The sequence below is a fragment of the Rousettus aegyptiacus genome, unplaced genomic scaffold (assembly GCF_014176215.1).
Source record: "Rousettus aegyptiacus isolate mRouAeg1 unplaced genomic scaffold, mRouAeg1.p scaffold_m13_p_13, whole genome shotgun sequence".
NCBI classification, from domain to species: Eukaryota; Metazoa; Chordata; class Mammalia; order Chiroptera; family Pteropodidae; genus Rousettus; species Rousettus aegyptiacus.
The window spans coordinates 37,351,704-37,379,091 of record NW_023416288.1 but is presented as its reverse complement, the minus strand read 5'-3'; the positions used below and the strand labels follow the sequence as shown (position 1 = coordinate 37,379,091).

The following is a 27,388-nucleotide window of genomic DNA, read 5'->3' as shown; positions in this document are numbered from 1 at the left end:
TTAATTATTGAAATTGACCCTTGTTCAGTTTTCAGATAATTCACTTATTCTTTGCAAGTTCTTAAAACAGTACAATTCTAAAATATATTCTTTAATGATAAAATCCAGACTTTTTAGACTAAAGGAAAACTTCCTGGAGCAAGTCAATGGGATGTACCTGCTGATCAAAGGTACCTTACACAGTAAAGCGGACACACCAACACCCGTCCACCTGAGCACCTGCCCTTTTATACTGCTGATGACTAAGGCAAGAAGATTCCTCTTCATGTCTCAAGTGACCCAACCCTACTTTTACTCACTATTTGTACATTGTTTCCTTCTACCACACTTGAGTCTGGTAAATACATCCACTGGCAGGAAAATAAGGATGAGCTTCCTGTTTTGTATTTTCGAAGGTAGAAAAATTGCTCTTACCTTCAGTCAGAACTTGTTGGGCAAGACAAAAGATGAAAGGACCTGTCCCTATTATGAAATTGCATATCAAATAGTCGCTCTGCACCTGCAAATAAGTCATCTAAACGTGCTTGTTTAGTTAACAGCTACTAACAAAATAAACACAAAACAAAGGGCCCCATTGAAGAGGCTGGCCTGTAACCTACTGCCGACTCCGAGAGAGAACAGAAGGACAGCCTGGGCTGGCCGCTAGAGGGACACAACGGTGCCCGACCCCAGGACTCCGCTTCTCCAGCCTTTCCGACAAGCCGAATGCTCCGCCCCTCCCCACGTGTCAGCCGTCCATCACCCCCGCTGGTTATCGACGTTCTCCACACAGAGCTGGCGGTCCAAGCTTCCCCCAAATCAAAACTCTCTCTCTATATGTTACCTTCAACAAAGCTCTGTTTCTTCTGATCTCAATTAGGTAATTTAATTGGCTAATATAAATAATTTCTACAAGGAAATGACCAATAGGCTTAAAACTCCCTTAGGTATACATGCGCTGAATATGACAAACAACAGAACGAATCAATCATAGAAATATGAATTCAGGCAATTTTTATATCAGGTGACCTCCATTTGCTGCTCCAAACTCCCTACCCAGGTAATACAACACAGTAGCTGCCGCTTCCTATTCTCAAATAATATAAACGCGTGAATGAATGAATTGCACAACTGGCCCGCATTCTGTGGAGAGTTCTAGAGAGGCACGAGTAGCACCAATTAAGGGCAGATTAGGAATTCATAATCACTTGTTACTCTAACTACAATTAACAGAGTCCTAACCATTGCTTGCAGGAATAATTTGCATTAAAAAAAAAATCCAATTTAAAGATAAAATTGTTCTAACCATGCCAATAAAAGGTGAAAATACACCAATAAAATGAAAGGTAAGTAAATTAACTTCCATCGGAAAAGTTTTATAGTATATATGACAAACAGCAAAAGGTCTAGAATGTGAACTGAGGAGGAAGACATCTCATTTGCCAGTACATCCTGTTCTGAGTTTAACAAATATAGGATTATATGTTATAAAAAAAACTTCCTCAGAAAATGCAAGCCAATTCACCTAAATAACCACAGGCAAGATCAGTAGACTACTCTATCTTCTAACTATCATGGTTTTCTAATAGGTAAAACTTCTATTATATAAAAAAAAAAAATGCTTAAGAAGCCAAAGAAAACACTTAAAACCTACATTGTTTTAAAAAAATGACAGCTACTTAATAAGGGACAAAAATCTCTAACAAAATAAAAATAAGAGCATAGCAAACAAATGTATCCACACAATGTATAGAATGCATCTTAACCTTGCTCAACAAACATAATTACCAGATTAAATGTTTAAATATCTAATTCTACAAAAAAAAAAAAATCCTTGATGAACCTACAAAACTAATATCAACATACACCAATCTGCATAACAAACTTGCCTGAAAATCTTAGTTTATGTCAAGATCATATTTTAAGACCATAAGGAAAATTCATTTTCTACTATTTGTGACAATTTTGTGACTGATTCACAAAATGTTCTACAAGGGTTCTTTAAGTACACCCTGAAGGTTTCTTTGTAGTTTAAAAAATAGTGTCTGGTGGACTAATCTCTTTTCCCACTTTGGGTTCCTTATTTAAAAAATAATATTTATGAGAGTGGACATTTTTATATGCTTTACACGAGGTGCACCTAACAATACCCTATTTAAAGTGCTGTTTTTCCATGATCACTGTAATTAACTTCCACACCATTTAGGTGCAAGTTTAGAATAATGTGAATGGGACCTAAGAAAGCATCTACTCTTATCTCCTTTTACAGATAGGAAAACCCAGTGCAGTAAAAATTTTTGCCAAAAGTCATAAAATGAGACAGCAGTAGGGCTGGAGATCAGGGTGCCAACACGGTCAAGTGAGGCCCTGTTCTTAGTTGCAGACTTATAAGGCACTAATCCCATCCATGAGGGCTCCACTCTCATGACCTAATCACCAGCCAAAGGCTCCATCTCCTAATACGATCACCTTGGGCATTAGGTTTTTAACATATGAATTGTGGCGGGGCAGGGAGGGGAGGCACACAAACATTTAAACCTTAGCAGTAAGCAATGAACTTGGAACTGAGCAAAGAACTTCAACAGGAGTTAGTCTGTTTATTTTCATAAACAAGACAATAGCTTCTGCTCTGAAATTTTCTCTCAGTTGAGGAAGAGGGAGAGGCAAAGGATGGAGTAATTGCATTTGCTCTGGGAATTCACAGATTAGATGGAGAAACGCATCTTTGAGCCACAGCTTTTCATCCAAGACACGGTACAGCTATAAAACGCCCACTAGCCATCGTGGCTCTAGATTAACACATAAGGTAAATGAGCGAACATATTTTTAACAACTGCAGACTTCAGAATAATTATTACAATGAACTCTAACCACTACAGTTAGTAACTCAACACAAATTTGGCTTAAAGCAAAACACTATGAAAAATCTATACAGGCCACAGCTGAAATTCTCAATAAGCTGAATGTCGCAAAATAGTTTGCTTGTAAACATGTTTTCTATTCTCTTGAGTTGCAGAAAACATGACCAAAATTTGATAATGACCTCTAGAAACAGAGTATCAACTTGGGTGCCACATGGCTTGTAATTGTTTATTACCTGTTTCATTTCAAGTTCTGTCTGTTAAGGTACACATATTGTTCCTATCATATTTCTATGTGTCTTATCACGTATTTGCTATTCCAAAAACTATTTACTAAAGGTTCAGTTGAATATCACTAAAGTTCTAAGTCTCTTTAAAATGTGAATGAAAACAAAATTACTGCTTTTAACATGTAGTAACCAGATTAGACTTAAAATTTATTTAATAACTAGGCAGTTACAGCCTTAATGAAACTTATCAAACATCTTTAGAACTTACCAAATAAAAATACAAAATATTCCACTGAACACAAAAACATAGGAAATTATTTTAAAACGTATCTTCGTCATGTTTCACATCCAGATATTTATTTACCTCACGCCACCGTGCCAAAGTGGAACAGCTACTCACAAATTATGTGCTGAATGAATGAAAAACTATGCCCTCCCTCTAACATATCCTTTCTCTCACCCCAATTTGAAGATAAAGCATGGAGTTTTTTCTCTCCCACAATTCTCTACTTAGTGCTCAAATTAACTATGGCAGCTCTGAACAGCCAACTGAATGACATGTTTAAAGCTGGCTCACGGTTTTCCTTCCTCTCCCCCCTCCCTCTTGCACATGTACGTGAACACACACAGGCAACACAGAGATTTTACTGTGCTGCCAACCGTCAGAATCAAATCTAAATCAAAGACAAGAAAATATGTAAAACGACTGTCTAGCAAGTAAGAGAAGATGGGGTAGAGAGAACAGAGGAGACAGAAGTCCCAAGGTTTGTTATTTTCTTCACGTAAATCTGGATGAGTTATTTGGGGGAAAATAGCTAGTGCCTTTCTGTCGTTTCAGATAAAACACACATTTAAATCATTTAATATTCCACTCAGCCACAGAGACATGAGGGAGAAGCCAATATAATGAGGCACGTATTCTTCTGATAATCACAGCACAAATTCTCCCTAATAGACCACAAAAATGTTTTTATGTAAAGAGGATGATATATACTAGAGTACTTTTTAATAAAATCATAAAATTTTTAGTTTACTTTGTTTCCAAAGGAGGTAATCTTTTATCGCTCATCCTAATTAAATCTTAAAATCGTTACTGATCTCATTCACTAACATGGAATTAGAGACTTAAAGAAAGTATTTTCCCCAGGAATAGCTACTTAGAACAAAGAAGCACACACATACACACACACAAGTTAACATCCAAGTGAGAATGCCTGAAGAGCAAAATAAAGTCCCCGGGCCGGAGGCACTGGCTGAAGCGGAGGAGTGGGAACATAGGGGGGAAAGTAGGAAAACACAGCAAAGAATGAAAATAACGCATCCTCTTTTCCACGGCTGCATTTCCCTTCCCATTGGTCTCTATACAAAATAACAGTCCAAAATGTTTTCATTGGAAATGTAAAAATATGTTAAAAGGAAAAACTATTAGGCCACAGATAACATACAGGGACGAAAGTATATAAAACATTTACATTTTTTAAGCTTTTAGAATTAGATTTAAAATATAGTTGTGTCATCCTATCTTCCATTTATATGAGTGAACCTACATTTCCCCATGTACTGATGCACTAATTTGAAACGTGAGAAGAGGGGACAAAAATAATAATTAAAACAAAAAATCGTAATTTAAATAGCAGCTAGACACCATTTTTTATCAATGAGGTTGTTTCCATATCTTGGCTATGGTAAATAATGCTGCGATGCGCACAGGGATACCTGTCTTTTCAAATTAGTTTTGGGTTTCTTCGAAAAAACACTTAGAAGCGGAATTGCTGGTCCTTCTTTGTCTCTTGTTATAGCCTTGTTTTAAAGTCTATTTTGTCTGACAGTAAGTATTGCTACCTCAGGTTTTTTTTTCACTTCCATTTCCATGAAATACCTTTTTCCATCTCTTTACTTTCAGTCTGTCTCTTTCAATCTGAAGCGGGTCTCTTGTAGGCAGCTTATGTATGGGTCTTGTTTTCTTATCCATTCAGCCACCTATATCTTTTGATTGGAGCATTTAATCCATTTACATTTAAAATAATTTTTTTTGAGAGTGTCATATATATATTTGTCTTTATTGAAATATATGACAACTTAGTTGCCTGCATTTACATTGTACAAGTCAATGAATTTTTTTTCAATTATAGTTGGCATACAGCACACCAGCCTCAGCTGTACAGCATATTGATCAGAGATCCACACCTCACAAAGCACTCACCCACCAAATCTAGCCCCCCTCCTCCCTCCACATATTCATTCCAACACTAACCACCTTTCTCGTGCTAGCCTACATCCCCACGTCTACTCTGCCACCATCCGCCTGCACCTCAAACCCTTTGCCCTCTTCCCTCCCAACCCCCTCTCATTTAGCATCCCTCAAAATATTCTCTGTATCTATGAGTTTATTTCCGCTTTTGTTGTTGTTTTGTTCTTTAGATTCCACATGTACATGAAATCATGCGATATCTGTCTTTCTCTATCCAACTCATTTCATTCAACGCAATACCCTCTGGTCCGTCAGGCAATAATATCTTTTTCCACCCCTTCCTTTTAGTCTGTGTGTCTTTTAATCTGAAGTCTTTTGTAGGCAGCATATGTAGGGGTCTTATTTTCTTGCACATTCAACCACTCTATCTTTTGGTTGGAGCACTTAATTCTTTTCCATTTGAGGTACTTGTTGATAGGAATATAGTTGTTACCATTCTTTATTCCTGTTTTTGATACATGTTTTTTTTCTTTCTTAAAGAAATCTCTTCAACATTTCCTGTAATACTGGCTTGGTGATGATAAATTCCTTTAGTTTATTTTTGCCTGGGAAGCTCTTTATCTGTCCTTCAACTCTAAATGACAGCTTTGCTGGATAAAGTTATCTTGGTTGTAGATCCTGAGTTTTCATCACATCAAATATTTTGTGCCAAGCCGTTCTGTCCTGCATAGCTTCTCTTGAGAAATCAGCTGCCAGTCTTATGGGTGCTCCCTCGTAGGTAACTATGTTTATCTCTTCTTGCTTTTAAGATTCTTTGTATTTAATCTTTGGCATTTTAGTTATGATGTGTCTTGGTGTGGGCCTCTTTGGGTTCCTGGTTTTTGGGACTCTCTGAGCATCCTGGGGTTTTATGTCGATGTCCTTCACCAGGTTAGGGTAGTTTTCCATTATTTCTTCAAACAGCTGTTCAACATCTTGTTTTCCCTCAGGTACCCCGATGACATGGATATTTTTACCTTTAATAGTGAGTGTCCCTTAGGCTCCTTAAATTATTATTATAGTCTTGGCTTCTTTTTTCTTGCCATTCTGATTGTCCTTGGCGTTCCCATCCTCTATATAGGTCATTTGATCCTCTTCTTTATTCACTTTGTTTATTCCATTTAATTTATTTCTCATCTTTGATAATGTGTTCCTCATTTCTGACTGGTTCCCTTTTATAATTTCCATTTTTGTTTTTTATCTCTCTGTTGAAGTTCTCACTGAACTCATCTACACCTCCCTTAAGTTCACTGACTATCTTTATAACCAGTGTTTTGAACTCTGCATCTGTTAGATTGATTGACTCCATTGTTTCTGGATCTCTGTTCTGTTCTCTCATATGGTTTCTGCTTCTTTGTCTTCCCATTGTGGCTGCCTTTCTGTGTCTGTTTCTACGTACTAAGAAAAGCTTCTTATAAGTCTCCTGATCTTATTGGCATGGCTTTGTGTAGTATGTGTCCAGTGGCACAGTTCTGAGAGAGGGTCAGCTACAGGCCAAATTTAGCCCCAGCCTGTGCCCCTTCAGGGCCACCTGTTAAGATACAGCAAGCAATCCACAGATGCTGTGCTTATAGTTGCCTCAAAAGGCCACACCAGAAACCGAGGTAGCTGCCACCACTGTGAGCCTTGGCACTATTCAGCAAGGAGCACCTGACTGACTGACTGACTGAGCACATACCTGGATGCGGCTTGGGTGGGGCTGTGAGTAGGGGGAGGCGGGGTTTGAGGGAATCCTCTGGGCAGAGCGCCCTCTGGTATCCAGTTTGATGACATCTCTGCTACAGTGCGCTGTGTCTCTGCACTGGGATGGCAGAGGCCTCGACAGGAACAGTGGATAGTGCCGGGGAGAGAGCCTCACTGGACCCTCGCTCTGACAACTCAGTGTCGCCCTGTAAGTCTCTGCGCAGCCGAACCAGCGCCTGTGCTCAGAGCCAGCAGATCCGTCATGGCAGAAGTCCGTTCGCGGACGCGGCCCCTTAAACAGACGGCTGCTGCTGCCGCAGCTCTGTCCCACTGGGTCGCTAGAGACCCTAGACACCCGGCGGCCCCGCGTCCTCGCCCCGTCCTGCCTTCTGCCATTGCAGGGTGATTTCTTAAATTTCTCCCTAGTTGTATGGCTTGTCCATCTAGCTTCCAGCCGATTTTTCCTTCCTGTTTTCTTCTTGTTTCTGTCACAACTTTGATTTGGTTGCCAGAGGGAGGAACAGAGCCTCAGTCATTTTTTCCTTTCTATCCATTTAAAGTAATTATTGATAGGTATGCAGTTATTGCCATTTTATTATTCATATCTTTGATTTTTTTCTCTTTCTTTCTTAAAGAAGTCCCTTTAACATTTCTTGTAATACTGGTTCCGTGGTGATAAAACTCCTTTAGCTTCTTGTCTGGGAAGCTATCTGTCGTTCAAGTCTAAAAGACAGTTAATCTCAGTTGCAGGTCCTTGGTTTTCATCTCTTGGAATATTTTGTGCCAAGTCCTTCTGGCCTGCAAAGTTTCTGACAGTCTTATCAGAGCTCCCTTGTAGGTAACTACTACTCTCTTGCTGTTTTTAAAATTCTCTTTGTCCTTAATCTGTGACATTTTAATTATGAGGTGTCCTGGTATGGGCCTCTTTGTGTTCATCGTTTGGACTCAACATACTTCCTGGATTTGTATCTATTTCCTTTATCAGGTTAGAGAAGTTTTCAGTCATTATTTCTTGATATAGGTTTTCAACCCCTTGCTCTCTCTCTTCTCCTTCTGGTATTCCTATGATGGCAATATTGGTATGCTTGATGTCCCAGAGGCTCCTTTAACTATCCTCATTAAAATTTTTTTTTTCTTTTTGCTGTTCTAAATGAGTACTTTCTAATACCTTGTCTTCCAAATCTATAGTTCAGTCCTCTGCTTCATCTAAGTGTTCACTGATAGATGAATGGATAAAGATGTGGTACATATATACAGCAAAGTATTACTCAGCCATAAAAAGAATAAAATCTTACCATTTGCAACATGCACAGACCTAGAGGGTATAATGCTAAGTAAAATAAGTCAGACAGAGAAAGACTAATATCATGATTTCACCTATATATGAAATCTAAAAAATAAAACAAATGAACAAACAAAACGGAAACAAACTCATAGATAACAGAGATCATTTTGATGGTTGCCAGATTTGGCGGGTGGGGGGGGGCGGGGGTGAAAAGGGGGAAGGGATGAAAAATGTGCAGATTTTCAGTTATAAGAACAGAGGGATGTAAAGTCCAGCACAGGGAACACAGTCAGCCATACTGTGATAACTGTGAATGGCTTCAGATGGGCGCCGGACTTACCAGAGTAATCACTCCGTAAGTTACATAAATGTCTAATCAGTATGTTGTACATCTGAAACTAATAAATTCTATGTCAACTGTAACTGAAAAATTAAAAAATCATTAAAAACAGAATAGAACACCAAGTTAAAATATACATATTTATATATATAATTCAAATATTCTATTGTTTTCCATTCAAAGTAATATCGCTTTTATATTGTAGAGTTCTTATCAACAATAAATGTTAATGAAGTAATTCACAAGTCTGTGTATTTAAATAAACCTATTTATCATAAACACTATATCTTTTACCAAATAACTGTTTTTAGATACCTAATCAAATGCAAAATTTATCTTAACAAAATTTGATAATTTTTTTTAAAATGTCCTTTTGGTAATTGGGGCTTTAAAATCTTAAATATATTTGTCTAAAAGTGTTTTGTTACTGTCAATAAATTTTTTACAGCCACGACAAATGAAAAGGTAATTATGAAGGCTAAACATACATTAACAGTTTAGTATCACACTTAAAATAATGTTAATTGTAGCAGGAGGGCACCTGACTGCAATCGGTATTACTTTTAAGCAGATAAGACTTTGCTCACTACGTTTGTATTCAGATCAGACCCAATGTTTCCAGTATTTGCTAATACCATGCATACGTAATTTACTCCTTAGGGCTTACCGAGTCAAATCTGATTTAGAATTAAAGGGCTGGTTCTATAAGAATTTTCAAGTTTAACAGAAGCTGTAAAATCAAAAGTATATAATATTCCAAGAGCAAAGGCTAAAACAAATGCTAGTTCCCAAATATAAATCGAGTTCTCAGCTACCACACCATAACCCTAGTCCACTTTATTAGCACTCCTGTACTCGGTCTGACAAAACATACTGACTTCCTTTCTCGCAGGCACTGACCTCTGGAACTACTCGTTGGTACAGTGTTAATTATCTTCTTAAAGATACAGTTCTTGAGGGAATTCACTCTGCATTAAACATTTCCCTAGCTAGACTGACTTTGCTGGGAGTTCCTTGTTTCTATGTGTATTCCTGTCTCCTGAGTCCCCCAAAACTCACAAATGGAAAGATCAAACAATGGCATTACAGACTTAATGATTTATAACTCCTTAGGAATAAGAGGAATTAAAATCTTACAGACTATTTGCTACTTATCTTGAAAGTTTCTTGTAAAGAAACTGTACTTGGGGGACCTGGCAAACTATGGGCCCATGGGCTAAATGCCGACTGCCACCTGTTTCTGTACAGTCCTTGCGTAAAGAACAGTTTTACATTTTTAAATAGCTGGGGGGAAAAATAACATTTTGTGACACATGAAAATTTATTAAATTCAAGTTTCTGTATCCACTAATAAAGTTTTATTGGAATGAACCATGTGCATGCATTCATATGTTTTCTATGTGGCTGGATTCACACTACAAAAGTAGTGAGAGATCGAATGGCTTGCAAAACCTAACATATTTACTATCTAGTCCTTTACTGAAAGTTTGATGATCTCTAGATTAAGTCATTAAAAATCACTCAAAATGTCTGAATATTTATTTCAAAAGGAAGAGCTTGGAAAATGCCTTTGAAAAATCTTGGTTATGACAAAAACTCCGTTTTTAAGCTGCCAGTGAACCTGATTAAAAAATTTAGTCTACAAAAGAGCTGAGGAATAATAAATAATGCTGTTCCAGTCAGGCCAGTATCATCACTGCTTCCCTGAAGCCGCACCTGTTTATTCTCAGTCCATTACCAATCCGGTAGATTTTACCTCCCAAGTATCGGTCAAATTCAACCACTTCTTCAGACATGCATCACTACCCTACATCTAGCTACCATATTTTTTCTTGGACCTGTAGTAACCTATATACTCACCTGCTCTAGCCCTTCCCCTCCCTAAACTGTTTTTATGGGCCATTTTCAAAATGCAAATCTGATTTTGTCACTATTCTGCTTAAGACATGCACACGCTCACACACATACTCACACATTTTATTCATTATACAAAGCCTGGCAATCTGTTCCCTCTTGCATCCAGCCTTTCTCTTTCAACCATGAAGCGACATTTTAAAAAAATAACATCTATGACATGCTACTTATCTGTAGTTTCCTGATCAGCATGTTTAGTGTTTCACTGAATCACTACAATGCAAAAATCAACCAAAATTACTGAGCACCTTTTGTACTGCATAACGCATGCCATGTCAGGATATTAAATGCATGCCTTCCCAACTACCTTGAAAGTTACCTATGCTTTCACTTTATTCAACGATAACCAACATAATAGAGCCACTCAAAAGATACTCACTGCTCGCTTCATTGTAAACCCTGACTGCATTCTTAATTCTCCTAGCAGTTTATTTAGACTGGGAAGTGCTAATTCAGGGTATTGAACTCAGCAAACTCAACAGCCAGCCAGTGGCAGATGGGAAGACTGTGTGTCTGGGCTTGCAGAGGGCTGCTCTAAGAATAATGAGTTCAGAATAAAGTCTATTTTACCTGCCTATTCTAGTCATCAACTAGGACATCATTACACACAGTTTGAGTTTTATCAGAGAATAAATTTCTGGGTACTCAAAACATTTTCTTATCCCTTAATGATTAACCTAGGTTAACGAACCATTTTAAGAAACCTAAATTTTTGACTCTGCTCATGAAACATGACATTCACTATGATTATCGACCTGAGTACACTGGGAGGAGAGCAGAGAATGTCGAAGGACTAAGTTCACTCAAAATCTCACTCACACTATCCCAAATGAGAACAATTTATAAACCGTGCTTTGTCATTATTTTAGCATTTTCACATGTTTTTAATATGGTGTTGCTCTTTTTAAAATAAAAAAAGGCCCTCAGTAATAAAGATATTATCATCATGTAAAGAAAATACATATTTCAGATAGGCATGTTCAAATACATGGGGTGAAATGACGGGGCAGCTGGGATCTGGCTTAAAATGTTTCAGAGAAGAGAGACAGATGAAGCAAACAGAGAAAATTATTAACTGGTAAATGTGAATAATGGGTATATGAAGCTTATTAGTTCGCTGTACTATTTTTCTCTATTTCTGAATATTTTTAAAAACTTACTTTGCAATGCTTTTTCAAAGGCTTCAGTAACTCTAAGAAGTCAGTTTTTTTTTTTCAGTAAATCTGAAAAGGCAGAATTCGACTGAAATTCAACTGAATTCTCAGAAAATAATGAAATGCAAATAGATAGAGATAGATAGATAGATAGATAGATAGATAGATAGATAGATAGATAGATAGATAGAAAGAAACTGCGACAGCCTGATCATTAGGGAGGACGCAGAGCAGCGGCGGACTCTCAGCCACCGGTAGTCTAAGTCAAAGTTGATGCAACCACACGGGAAAACCGCAAAGCTGAAGGCATGTCTAACCAAAACTCAGCAATTCCTCTTCGAGGTATCCATTTCGGAGCAGTGACTCTCAAATTTAACGTGCCCAAAGTTCATCTGGAGAGCCTGTTTCAGTTCCCTGGGCCTGAGATTCTGATTCCGTGGGCCAGGCTGCGGCCCATGATCCTGCATTTCTAACAAGCTCACAGGTGGCACCGCCAATGCCGCCGGTTAGAGGGCCACCCTTCTGAGTTAACACTGTCCGAAAGAAATCTGTGCATACAGGTACAGAATGCATGTTAACAAAATAGACACTTCATGGCAATGAAATGGTTAAATTGTGATGTACTCATAGAACGGATGATGAAAATTAAGCAAAGCTACAGAAAGGCAGAATACATGCTACTCCAAAATGTGCCGCTTTAGTGGATCACTTTGAGCTCTGATCGCTTGAAAAACAGCAAATGCTCAGAGAGGCTTTCTCTGAACTCCTCAATCTGCCTACAGACATATCCCCCAGCAGAAACTTAACTGTCACAAATCTCTTCCCTGGGAGTTTCATTAACCAGGGAAGATCAGCTAGAAGTCGACACCACATCCAAACAAACTTTGTCACAAACTATCATACCTCCATCTACTCTTTGAAGGGTCCGTTTCTCTCTCCTAAAAATAATTTCTTCTCTCCTGAGAGGCCTACAGCCTACAGCTTACATCCTCTTCCCTTTCCCTACTATGATGGTATTTAGGCCTGAATTCTAAGCCATCTTGGACAGTTACTCATTTTTCCCTGGGCATCTCCCACGTATATGTGAAGTATGTATGTTAATAACTTGTCTGTTTTTCTCGTTAATCTTTTTTTTATAGGAGCCTGTAAATGATAAATGTAAACAATAAAAGAAAAGCAAGGAGATGATTATCATAAAAGATTATGATTATTCTAAGAAAAAGAAAAGGTTTTATAACCACGAAGACAATTGGGTTTTCTGAGGTACTGGCAATGTTCTATCTACTTCTGAGCAAGGGTGAAAGTTACATCGGTGACGGTTCATTTTGTAAAAGTGTATTCTGTTTCATACATTTTTCTTATGTGTGACAAAACATTTTGAGGTATTTTCTTTGATGATAGAATTTTATGAAAATGACTTCCCGAAGTTTACTAATTCAATCTTAATGATCTAAATCTAGCCTCATCCCCTTAATCAATTAAATTGCATTTCATAATCTAAATTCAGGGAATTATATATTAGGCTTAGTGGTAAACACAAATTTCATTAAATAAAAGTACAAAGTTTTGAGGTAACTGCATGACAGATATTGCTTTGACAAATCCTAAAATTTCTACCTTTTAAAAATATTTAAAAAGCTCAAGTATCTTGAGATTTGAAACAAGAAACGAAGCAACACGATCTGATAGACAATTTAGCAGTTAAGAGCCAATGGATGAAAATAGTATCATTTCATGGACTTAGACTCAATCTATAATTCTACCCAAAGATAACGGTAATTATGCTTTTACTGTGTACAGAACATCTTACAGATTTCCAACTGGCAAAATTTGGAAAGACTCCAAACGCTATAGGAAAAATAAAAGCTCACGTGTAAGAAAGACTTTTTCCTTCCCACCCAAAAGCCCCACCAAAAAGAAAAAAGAAAAAAAAAGAAAAAAGAAAAAAACAACGGCAGAAAGAAAGGAAAAAGGAGAGTGCAAGCTCCAAGAAAAACAACACTATGAAACACACAAACGATGGGAGCCATCTGACAGCATGCAAGGCCGGAAGTGCCTCAAAACTAAAGTTCATCTGTCTACACACAAACAAGGCAACAACGAGAGCCCGAGAGCCCGGGGGACCACAAAGGTCATCTGGAGTCTACAAAGTTTTCACCAGCATAGGTGAGGGGAAAAAATTCCTCACTAGGTCAAAAACTTTGTAAATTTTATTTAAATACTTACCATTAAACTACTGGTTCCAGAAGGAATAGAGGTAGCAGAGTAGAAAAAAGAGGGAAAACCCAATCAATACTAAGAATAAAAAGTGGCAACACAATATCAACTCTAGGCACCAAGAATAAAATAGCAAATAAATACAAAATATGAAGTTAGGCGGCCAACTTTCTAGTAGTATTGAGAGGTGGGTTATCGTCCCCCCGCCCCCCACCTCGCATTCCTACTTTGTTTATTATTGTACCTAGAGCTTCTTCACAGTTATTCCAAAAAGCAGACTGGGGAAGGCAAAGAAGGTACAGTCTGTAATTTTTATTATGGCCAAGTCGATATGTACCTTGTATTACTAAGGGAACCAAGAATGCTTTTCTTACTTAAATTCTATTCTGTAGCAACTGGACTATCCAGTATCTTAGGAAAATCACCTATTTTTATCAAAAATATATCTATACAACTAAAGCAGCTGTTAAGCATTTCAATGAATAAATGGTTTTACTATTTGCTGGTATGGTTGATATCTAACCCTTATCTTGAACAAATAAAAGGTGGCGACACTTAATCAGCTTACTCACATGCATCTAATATGCCATAAAAGATTGAATTTTACTCTTCGTGACTTTGTTTCAATAGGTTTTATTATTTTAAGTACTTCATATGATCTTTTGCTTACTACAAGCTTTCATACTCACCATTTAAGGCAACGTGTACATAGTAGAATTTATTATTTTGATAATAAGAATGTTAGCTCACATTTGCAGAGCACTCTGTGAGCCAAGTAATTTGCTACATCCTACATTACCTTATCTAATCTTCACTCCACTACCTGAGGTAGGTACCACTATCATCAGAAAGGAAAATACTGAGGAAACACAAGCTTAGGGAGTTTAAATGATTTGGCCAAAGTCAGAAAGGCCCAACTACAGATTCAAAAATGTAAGCCCCAATACTATATAGATAGTAATAAATAAGCCACCTAGAAAAATATTTTCACAATGTTTCAATCTTGTTTTCTTAAGGAATAAGTGCTGAAAATATGTATGACAGATGATAGTTAATTATTATTATTATTATTATTGAATCACAAGTCTTATGGGAAATTTCTCAATTCGTTAATTTTCTAAAATACCAGAACATAAAGACACCAAATATATGTGGGAAATAAAGCTATACTTTAATCTTACAAAAAATCGAATCCTAACCCTAAGTAAAAATACTGGAGAAGTAATGTTTCTTAGTTAAGTGGTCAACCTCATCTATAACACTGCTGTAGAAATTAACTCTCACACAGAAACGTTCATGTTAAAAAGAACAAAAAGGTATCGTCATTGCTAACAGAACTTGGTAAATGAAGCAATGGCTCACATGAAAGATAAATTCTGCGAGGTTACCTGTTATAAAGAAGGATTTTTCAAGGCTACCTTTAAATAATAAAGTTTTAAAAGACTAGGACAAATTTGTAAAAATAGCTAAAATAGCAAAAGCTAAAAACAAGACATATCTTCCTTTAAGCTTAAGGTATTTTTGAAAACATTGAGTAGAACTGATGTCTGCCCCATTTCCTATTTGAGTAGACTAGTAATTCCCCAATTCCCTAAGAACGATTAAAGCTTTATACATAAGATTAGAGACCCAAAAGTTCAAAAAATAAGTACATTTACAGAGATGAAAGGTAACTGGTATCTCAAACAGCAAAATGTTATCCCCAATGGTGCTTACATAGTATTTCCACCCTACAGATAACAATAGATGTCAATAAGCTCAAGAACACAGATGACGGTAAAATTTAATAACTAGGAAGTGATGAGTTGAGTATTTATTACCTTTGTCTTAAATATAGTTAATTGTAAGTTTATACAATTTAATGTGAATGATGGCTGCCAGAATCCCGAACGTAACTATCGACTCCAAGAACAGCGGGTTCCAGCGCACCACATGCAGCTCCCTTTTTAAGTCACCCCAGTCCTTTCCTTCCCTCACTTTCTTATTCCACTTTTCGGTGGAGCAGCTAGGAAGAAAGCTGTAACGTTTTAATCGATCGGCTCTCGCAATTATTTCTTCTAAGCCTGTGTGAATGTCCCCTAAGTCCACCTGTCCCTGCTCCTCAGGTAAGGCGGCCCCATGCCCACGCCCGTGAGCGTGAGAGACCGGTACCGTTCGTCCCTACTTCTCCCCAGTCTCCACCGCAGGACAAAGAGAGCGACGCCAGGGGCATGTGCTGCAACCAACCATTCCTTCCCCCGTCTATTCCTTCAGCACGTGTCTGCCTGACATAAGCTGTTTCTAAGTTTCCTAAAAGACCAGCACAATTTACATTTACACCAGTATCACTTACAACCCGGATCGCCTCCAACGGTATGTTATTACTTTACCTTCTGCCAATCTGACAGGCACGAAGTGCTATCACATTACTACTTCAGTCTGTACTTCCCTAGAAAGCAACCTGGCAAAATCTATTGGGTTTAATAATACAGAATGCTGTTCCAGAAGTATAATGGAATAGGTACTTTGACAATCCTAACAGAAACAACTCAAAATCCAAGATTTAAAAAAAAAAAAAAAAAACAAATCTTAAAAAATGAGCTGGCAAGAAAGCTACAAATTCTTAGGCCAGAAAATGAGAGAGGGCTGGAAACCCAAACCAGCAAAGTGAACAGGAGTAGCGAGCTTTTGCCTTGAGCTTGGTGCCCTCAAAGGGGTATAATGTCACTATCAAGGTAAATCAGAAATCACCTGCCAATGCTAACCACCACCTCCCAGGCAACTTCAAGGAAAATCCACTGAACCTTGACACTGGGTGACGGAGGGTGTGGAAGAATCACCACTGAGAATGGGAAACCACAAACAGAGCTCTTCTGTCCCGAATTCGTAATTCCTGGGTGGTCTAAAAACCCTACGCTGAAATCCTCACACCTAGAGGGCCTATTTCAAAAACAGACCGCTGCTGCCCCCGCCCTGCTCCAAATTTTTAGCAGGTCTGAGTGGGCCCATGAATCTGTAAAAAAGGTCCCCCTTGATGCTGACACAGCTGGCCTAGGACAACAGTGCCGGACCACTGATGCAGAGTGCTCAGGCTCCTGGAAGGAGCGAACCCTTTATATGGGTAGCAGAGCCGACTGGAAGGGCTGGGACAAATGGGCGTCCACATGAGTATCCAAAAATTAGACCCTTACGTCATATGCAAAAATCAATTCCTGGAGGATTAAAGTTTTAATGTAAAAGGCAAACTATAATACTTTTAAGACCTGGAAGAAAGTAAGTTTAAAAAATAAATTTTAAAAAATAAAAATAAATATATAAAAAAATAAATAAAATTACACCATCTAGAGTTGATAAGGTCTGCAACACTAATATCATCATCATCTATCATAAGAGTTCTATGAGTTTATACCTCAAGGCGAAATGGGACTGCAAAGCACAAAACCAAGGGAGAACAAGGTGTGGTTCCTAAACCAGCAGCATCAGCAACAGCTGGAAACATGTCTGAAATGCAAATGATTAGTCTCCACCCCAAACTTACTGAATCAGACCCTGGGGGTAGGGCTGATTCTCATACTAAAGTCTGAGAGCCGCAGACCATCAATAAAGGATTAATGAAAAAAAGAGAAAATGGAGCCAAGTTACTGTGAAATTAATTTGGGAAACACTGAATAAAAATGAGTTGATCAGATATGCTTGTTGTAGAAAACAGGTTATAAACCTGCTTGGCTGCAGAATTCTTCCTTTCAGGAGAACCTTATGGACCAGATTAAACTCTCAGTGATGCTGTCCAAGGTAGATTTTGCTCCTTGGGGCCTGAGATCTAAAGGTACCCACCCAGAGTCAGACCTGAGTATGAGTAATGTAAGTATGAGTAATGACACTACAGAAGTAGTAAGACTAAGAATAGTGATGATGATGGTGATACCACTGTCAATTTCTTTTCTGTTAAGCAAAGTTATACAAGTATTACTATAAAAATATATGGCAATACATAAGAAAAAAATGTTAAGTATTCTTACTAGCTGGAAATAACCCATTTTTCATATATGAATATTACCTTATGTACATTGTTATACTCTAATTTGGTAACAAAATTACCAAAACAAAACCCACACTACTGTTATGTTATAATCATTTGTTTCCAAGTTAACTATCCACTAAACTGCGCTTAAGGACAAGTGTTTTTCATCAGTGCACCCTGAGTACCACTCCAAGTAGGCTGCTGCACTAGCCTACTGCAGCGGGCACTGAGTATTTCTTGACTGAGTAGATAAGCAGAGCGGCAATGACAACAGATGATATCCGTGGATTTTGTATGATAATAAGAGCGCAGTCTGCGTTTCCTCCATGGCTAATTTCAAAGTCAGCTGAAGCACAAGAGTAAGCATTATGCTACTTTTGCTCATATAGAAATATTTTTCTCTAGTCCTTGCTACATGTAACACTACTTTGAAAAAAAGTCTTAAGACATTAAGTATGTGGATACAAAGCAAAAGCAAGAATAATGTCAATGGGGTGGCAGACAATCTGACCTCAACATTTTGTGGAGTAAGTTTATCAAGTTTCTCAAATTTCTCTAGAGCTCCCAATTCTCAGAGGAAGACTGCTTTCAGAAAGCCAAGGAATGATGCTGACAGAACTAGTTTATGACACCCCAATACCCCAGAAAAAAAAATGAAACCACATCCCTCTCTGAACAAGTAACAGCACACCCCTTTCTAAAAGCATCATTGTGATTCCCTTTAGTACACTAGACCACAAGAGAACGCTTCTCTAGGCTGCTGATCTAATTGTTCTTAAACAGTAAATTACCTTTTAGATACCACTAATGGGATTTGCTTGTGCTAGTATAGTCAAGTCCAGGACAAGGACACAGCTAAAAAACAAACAAACAAACAAACCTCATTATTCTTTAGTGTATCTTGGAAACTGAAGCCTAAGATGAAAAATGAAGGTCGCACAGCTGGTTTTACTGACCTCAAAGTAGAAATTTTTCTCACCATACCCAGTGACTCTTCCAAAAGTATCTAACACATCAGAAGTGAATGCAACTAACCATGCCCCAGTTTGCTTTTAGAAATTTAGTCAAGTCTGTTTACTAGCTTTTTAAAAACACTCTTGCCCACAGATACTAAATGAATCCCCAGGCTGAGGGTCTGCCGCCCCAGTCTCCTTTCCTGATCCAATCCATGCAGCTTGATGTGAAAGGCTTTTAGAAAGTACAAGCAGATACTTCTCTTCTGCTCTCCTCTTTGTCGAATACGGATTCCAAAATCAAGACGTAGTGCAGCCCCGCAGCATAAAGGGGGTCAAAGACTTGGTGCCATCTGCCTCTCTGTCACGACAGCCAGCCGACAGCCAGCCGTTAAGAACTCCCTTTTGTGGCTCCTCTTGCCTAAGGCTAGAATTTCTTTTAGGCCCAGCTGTTATTTCGGATCACAGTTAAATTGTACACAAAACTTAATATGATCTTTGACTCATTTATACTTCCTGGACTCTTATCTCATATGAAAACACATTATAGGCAGAAAGAAAACTGTGTCTAGCCACTGTTTACTTAATTTTTAAAAAGATTTAGACTAAACCCAAAAGAGAATAAATCCCCTATTCTTTGAATTTTTGTTCAACTTCTCTACATTCCTTGGATAAGTGAAGTTTCTCCCACACTTGGAAAGACTAATCCTAAAAATAAAGTTCCCTGAACTTTGTCCTCTTCCTGAGAATGGACGATCTGCAAATAAATCAACCACTATATCCCACTTTCTACAGTGCCTACCATCTAAAACATTTAATATCATACAAAACCTTTGCCAATCGGATAACTTAAAGCATGAATAAAGCAGAGGGATAAATTTAAGTGTTAATTTTTAAGTTAAGTTTATCTTTGAGATACACTTTCTCCTGCTGTCTGTGCGTCATCAGGTAAACGCTTCGGGTCGTCTTGGCGTCAGCCCACACGTTACCGTGTCACTGTCTGGTGTCACTGTCTGGGGACCGTACGGCGTGGAGGGGACAGATCAGGGAAAATGGGAGTGGCAAGAATTTCATTAACCTTTCCAATGTCTCCCACTTCTAACTTACTTATTTACAAGCATCCCAAACCCTCAACATGAAAGAGGCCATGTTGTGACTCCCTTTGTGTGAAGTGCAAGAACAGGCAAGATCAATCCTTGTAACAGACATAGGTAATGCTAACCAGCATTTTGGAAGGAGGGTGAGAATGACTGCAAAAAAGCATAAGGGGACTTTCTGGAGTGAATAAAGTATTCTCTCTTCTGACAGCGTGCTGGTTACAGGGTGTATTGTCAAATGTGTTTGTTAAAACTCTTCAAACTGTACACATAAATTGGTGCATTCTAACATATGCAAATTAATTTTACATTAAAAAAAAAAAAAAGACAAAAGTATTTGCTCCCTTTCCACAAAGAGGTCAGTTCCCAATGACAATAAAATTAGAGAAGGCTAGGGGGAGGAAGGGGGACTTAAAATAGTTGAGAAAAGAAAGATTGAGAAAAGAACATGACAATTACCAAGCTCAGTGAAGAGGGTCCATATCTGTTACACTCATTACCATCAGCACTTAGCACATAGCAGAGCTTAATAATACATCAAATTTCAAGCATTAAAGAACTATACAAAACATCAGAGAATTATACCAAAAAAATTAATAATTTCATTAGATGTAAAAAAAATTCATACACTAATGGTTCTTAATCAATTTAGGATGATAGACCCCTTTCACAATCTCATGAAAATTATGAACTATTCCTCTAAAAAATGAAACCACAGAATTTTGTATGGAATTTCAAAAGCTTTACGGACCACCTGAAGTTTATTCATGAACTCCTCAGGGACCTATTATCTGTACACAGAGAACTTCTATAACTAGATGTGATTTTAATATTTACTTTACTACAAATAAAAATAACGGACAACTCTGCTTTGAATCGCTTGAGACTATACCAGATGACCATTGCACTTTTTTGTTAGTTTTTTTAAATCTGACCATTACACTCATATTGTTTGATAGACGACTTGAAAAATAGTATCTAACCATCTTTTAGATAAAGGATTCTACTTACAACTTTCTTTCAGGTACAAGAGCTAATAGCTAATTAAAGTTTATTGAAAGTATTTTTTATAGTTTGATCTAATTTTTCTTTACTCGTATTGATAACTCATTATATAACCAAAAATAGTGTTTTCCTTAAATCACAATGATATTCAAGCGTTATCACAGTGTGGCAGGCAGAAGAGCCCTCCAAAGATGTCTATACCCTAAACCCTGCAACCCTGCTAGGCTACACGCCACTACGCAGCAAAGTGGAACACGAAGGTTGGTAATCAATGATCTTCAAATAGAGAGTTATCCTAGATTATCTGGGTAGATTCAACTTAATCACAAGGCTCCTTAAAACGTGTGGAAGAGTACGGCAGAAGAGTCAAAACTGAAGAGATGGCAGTTTGAGAAAGACGTGGCCCACTGTTGTGCTCACTTTGCAAAGATGGAAGAGGAGTCATAAAACGCCAAGGAATGCAAGTGGAAGGGAAAAGGAAAGGAAACGGGTTCTCTCTTCTAACTTCCGAAAGCAGTCTAAGACCGTGAGTGCAGCCCAGTGAGGCTTATTTTGTACCTCTGACCTCCATAACTGTAATAAATTTATGTGTACGTATTCATAAAGCTGTTTATTACGATGCTGGAAAACTGTAAACATCTTAAATGCTTACCAATAGAATAGTTAAATAAACTATGTTATGTGCATATCATAAAACAGTAAGTACTAGGCAGTTAAAAAGTTACATTTATTTGTTCTCCCTAATTAAAAAAACGTCTAAACACTTTAAAGAGAAAAAAAGCAGGTTTTAGAGTATAGTATGACCACATACTGTAACAGCCTCCATTATAAAATCACATGCAAAATGAAACTGTTTTACTCTGTACTTATAAGTACGTAAATGATTTTATTAAAAAGTTAGAAAGTACACATCTGGGAAAAAGAATGGAATCACTAGAAGAGAACTGAAAGTGACTTTCATTTTTCTGAATTGTCTAAATTTCATAGAATTGGATTCATATTTCTTCTGCAATAAAAAAAGAGGACTTGCAGCTAAAGATGACAGCCTGATCAAATTTATCGGGCTCTGCTCAGTCCACACATCCTATAAAATCATTGAAAATGTATTTTTAAAGAAAACAAGCCTACAAAAGGACAGAACGATTTCGAAAAAGGGGTATCATTAGACTATTAAAAGAGTGTAAATGAGTGGTAATCTTAATTGCAGAACTCATAGAGCAGAGAAGCAACTTCATTTACACCAAGCACAAGAATTGGCAGACAGAAGAGGCCTAAAAAGACAAATATTCACTGCAAGTCTCTGTCAAAAGCAATTAGAGCCCCCCAGTTGTCTTCCCTGACTTCAAGCAACTAGGCAACTGTTCCTCTCCAACTCTGGCATTGACTAGAGGTTTGTTGTTTGGAGAGGGCATTTTTGTACTCGGGGGCAACAGAACTATCTAAAGGCAGAGGTATCCTACTGATACTGAATATGAAAATTAAATGAAAGTACCATATTGAGTGTTAAGACTCTTAACTTTCTTTTCACTCTGCTCCTAAAACAGTGGTATATAAAAGTATGCACTCCAGATAAGAAAAGAGAAACAGCATTCTGGAAAATATGAACAGCGCAAAGAGAAAAAGACAAGAATTTAATATTCCTAAGAGCCCACAGAGATGACCCTACTTGCACAGAGAGCTTTCAATTACCTTTTTCAGTGTCTTACTTTATTTAAATTACGAGTAACCAGCAAAAGATCACAAATATTAGAAGAATCTAAAGAAAGAAACCAAACAAAGAGAAAAAGCAACTGGAAAGAAACTGAGAAATAAAGTGGGGAGGGAGCGTATTTATACACACATACGCACAAATAAGTACATATCATTAATATTCTTAGAAACGAGTATTATGCCCACAAAACAGTGCATAACAAACCCCATGATAAAAAAAGACTACTATTATTTTAATCTCTCAGAGATTAAAAAAGATTAGAGAAACAAACAAAAATCGACTAAAGGGTTAGAAGATAAAGTTGGGGGAAATCCCCCCAAGAACAAAAAGCAAAGGGATTTTCCAGAGGAGGAGGAGCAGGAGGAGGAGGGGAGGGAGGATGGATAGGAGAGGAGAAGAAGCCAGAAGAGGATGAAGGGAGGGAGAAAGGGGGAGGGGGAGGGGAGGAGAGGAAGGAAGAGGACGAAAAAGATAAAAAGCAAAGACTCCCTCAGAGTGTCCAACATTAAAATAATAATAGTAGAGGAAATAATTCAAAACGACCCAAATATGCAGTGCAATGGATGAACACAGATCCAACCCAAGACACAGCATAATGAAATCTTATAATCCCAGGATAAAAGCTCCTAAAAACTTGGGGTGGGGGCAGGAGGAAGAGGAGTTTCATACAAAGGATCAAAACCCAGAATGCCATCAAGCGTGCTCAGAAAGAAACGCCAGAAGCCAGAAAACAACTGAGCAACACATTTAAAATTCTGAGGAAAATAAGTTCAAATCTAGAATTCTCTATCAAGCCAAACTATCAACCAAGAGTGAGGGTAGAAATAAAATATTTTCTTTCAGATATTGAAGTTTCGATGTCTTTGACTTCACACACATTCTCTCTCAGTAAGACACAGGAGATGGCATTCCACTAAAAATAATTAAATACATCAAGAAAGAGACCCAAGGAACTAGATGCAAATGGTATCCCCAGGAAGTTAGTGAACAGACCTCACCCAATAGCTAATTCAGAATGGAGCCGGTCAGAGGCCCCAGGAAAGACTTCAACATGAAGATGAAATTCACAGAATATGGAGTTTATGAACAATCTGGAAGGAGATTTATACATCGATGGGAGGGTTTGGCAACCACACACAAAACTAAACCAATTTGTCTACGGCCATGCCACCCTGAACGTACCCGATCTCTTCTGATCTCAGAAGCTAAGCAGGGTCGGGTCTGGTTAGTACTTGGATGGGAGACCACCTAAGAATACTAGGTGCTATAGGCATTTAAAAAAAAAAAAAGTTCAGTTTGTGTAGGAAACTGAAAAACTGCCAACTGTGCAGAGGATGCTAAAATAGAATAAGTTAGGTCCCATACACTTCACAACTAAGATACAGAGTAGCATTTAAAACACAACAACTGCACAAAGCTGTGTAACTTCTGACTCCTCCAAATTACAGACAATTGCTTTCCACACTTAGGAGACTCAAATGAGTTAATGCTTACGAAATCACTTTCCTAATCCATAAATTACTATATAAAAATGGTATCAGTTCAATATTTATGGACACCAAAAGTGGCCTATAATATTAAATAGTCTTCATTTGTTTTCTTTTTTCCAAGAAATTAATGGCACTCCTCTGAAGAACTCTGTATAAGGCAAGATGGTGGGAGGAGCGAACAATGGGAGTTATTAAGGAATCGAGGTTTCAAGGTGACCGGATGTGCTGTTCCGAAGAAGTGCTGTGAGAGAGGAGATCTGGAGAATTCCAAATCAAGACCTTAGAGCTCTCAGAATGGTGGATGCCAAAGCGCTAGCAAAGTAGTGAACTGCTTTATCAAATGCCATAGCTATACGATAACTATAAAGATGCTAATTTTTCAGATTCTGCCCTGGAGAAGTAGCACACATTTAACAAAAAACACTGAACTATCTTAACTTCTCACCAACCACCCCTCTCCAACCATCTCTAACCACCTATAACGTATTCATATTACCATTTTGTGGCACATTCAAATGATTACATATACCAAAAAAAAAAAGCTATTAAGCACGACAATTTTATTTCTAAGACAATTTTATAATTGTCCCCATTTTTATAGTCCACATTATACCTATTTTCTTTAGTTCGAAATTATTTACATATATTTACTTTGTCAATAAAATGTATTACTTCTTTCTCGAGCAATAAGTTTTTATTTATGATTTAAATAAACTATAATCTGGTGATCAACATCCTTATTACCAAACACGTTTTACAGAACACTGAACAGTTACAAAGTTTTTGCCATGTGACCAGCACAAGCAATGTGCTATAAAGTTTAATTCAAATATTCAGGGGAGACTCTTGGAAACAACACATTATCAAAATAACAATAAAAACTAAAACTAAAATTTTGGATTATTTTTGCAAAATCTGAGTAAAAAGTACATGGTCTTCCTGGAGAGGGTGGAAATAGGGAGTAGGGTATGAGTCTTGAATGTTTTCATTTTTGATAGGAAGGTTCAAATGCTATTTAAAAATATAAAGGTATAATGTACCTTATGTAAAGTACATTAATCCTCACCATACTACAAAGTCTCCTGATCTTAGAAATGAAAAAACTAAGGTATAGAGGGGTTCTGCTTAAGGTCACATAGTGTGGACGGCCTGACTTATAGACCCATACTCTTCCCCAAAATTAACAGAACGCAGCCCGCACATACAAAGCGTTCCATCTCCCTTACTTCAGCGATTGACTTAGGCATGTGACTTAAACTAGGCTAATCAGAGTCATTCTGCTGGAGTGAAAATACTCCCTTTAGCTCTCTCAGATCACAGGTGGATGGAAGTAACAGTGAGCCTGCATGGCATCAGCTTAAATGAACAGGATAAAAACTAGGAAAAGAGAAAAAAAAAAAAAAGCTAGGGTGTGCGTTGTGGGTTGTGGGTGTGCACACAGACACACAAAATTGGTAAATTTCAGCTCCAGGCACCCTGGTTTCTCCACTTGTTCCCTTGATTCTGTGATCTACCCTAGGATTCTTTCTAATAATTTGAGACAATGTATTATTTATCCACTTAATGCTATCTGAGTTGTGTTCCTATCACTTGCAACTGAAAAAGTCTTAAGATTCTCTGACCACAATGCAATACTTCTAAACACAAGAAGTAACAAAAAGGAAGGCAAAAATAACAGTAAGTTTACCACTAAAAATGTTAAAGTCACACTTAAAAAATGGAAAATAAATGAATGAGGAAGCTAGGAGAAAGAAAATTAGCTTTACAAATGAAGAAACTAAGAGATAAGAACAGAGGTAATTAAATAATAAAAAAAAATAGTAAAATTCATTGTTCAAACCAAGAGCTGGCTCTTTAAAACAAATCACATGTAATAACCCATTATGTATATATGGTTTGTTCTTTATTCCTCTGCTCACATGTATATGAGTAAGATAAATTAATGAACTATCATAGATTGGTAACAATTCAAAAAACTAGGATACACAAGATGGTCAGAATTTATTAAATTCAAATGATGGAATGTAGTTATTCTTTGATATACTAAATTTCTTTATTATAAAAAAAAAGCACTGAATAGAATAATGATTCAGACAGACACATTCAAAATGCATCTACCCATGAAAGCAGAGATTTGTGTCTTATTTCTTTACTCTGTATCCTTTGGACAGTGCACGGCAAAGTAGGTCCTTATTAAATATTTATTGAGTGAATGGTAGAATACTAGGCAATCATTTAAAAATCATGTTATAAAAATATTTTAAATTGATGGAAGAAACTGATGAAGAGGAAAGAACATGTTATCAAAGACTATGTAACCCACGAATCAAAGAGGAAATCAAAAGGTGAAGCAGAAGGCATTTTTAATTGAATGTTAACAAAAAACATTTTAAAATTTGTGGAACCCAGCTAATGTAATTCTTGGAGAAAAATGTATGCTTTTAAAAACTTGTATTACAAATCAGAAAGGTTTAAAATCAAGACTATGAAGAATGAATATCCCAAATTGTGTCTCTAAAACATACATATAATGGATATCAACATTATATTCTGGTTATTTCTGGTGGTAAGATCACAGTAGTTTTCAATTTCTTACATGTGCTTTTTTGTATTTTAGTTTTCTCTAATAAATACACATTATTTTTATAATAAAAAATATTTTAAACAACTTCTTTTCCTTGTAGTCCTATTCTAATTGTTAGCCTCCTACTCTGCCTGTCCCTTAAAAGTTCTTGCTCCCCAGGATTTCATGCTTGCCCTTCCCCAATTTATATCCATCCCTTAGTAATCTTATCTACTTTTTAGCTTCACTTATAATCTGCAAATTGATGATTTCTCTATTGTTTGTATGTCCTAGAGATTCATATTTCAAATTGCTTAAAGGATGCGATAGGATGAAAATCCTTTAGCCACTCAAAGTTTAACAAGCCTAAAAGGCCTCATCATTTCCTAAGATGGGTCCTTCCCTCGTTTTGAATATTGGTTAACGACATCGCTATGCACCCGGGTTTGCAATCCCATCAATTCTACCTTAGACATCTTAATCAAATCCAACTTTTCCTCTCCCTCGCCAATGCCATGATTTCAGTTCAGGTACCTATCAACTATTATTCTAAAAGAGTCCTGGCTTATCTTCCTGCTACTACTCTCCACTCTGAACAAGCAATTTAATTATGACTAGGGCTGTTGTACAGCTTCAAAGGCTGAGCACTGCACTCTACTCAGGAAGGTTGCTAACC

At 37.3% G+C, this 27,388-nt stretch overlaps 1 protein-coding gene and 1 pseudogene across 3 annotated transcripts in view; one reads left to right on the top strand and one right to left on the bottom strand.

Moving 5' to 3' along the window:
- Positions 1-27,388, bottom strand: part of ZNRF2 (zinc and ring finger 2) — a 70,983-nt gene that overhangs the window by 37,038 nt on the left and 6,557 nt on the right. The window lies entirely within an intron of this gene.
- LOC118611287 lies at positions 23,814-23,932 on the top strand (annotated as a pseudogene).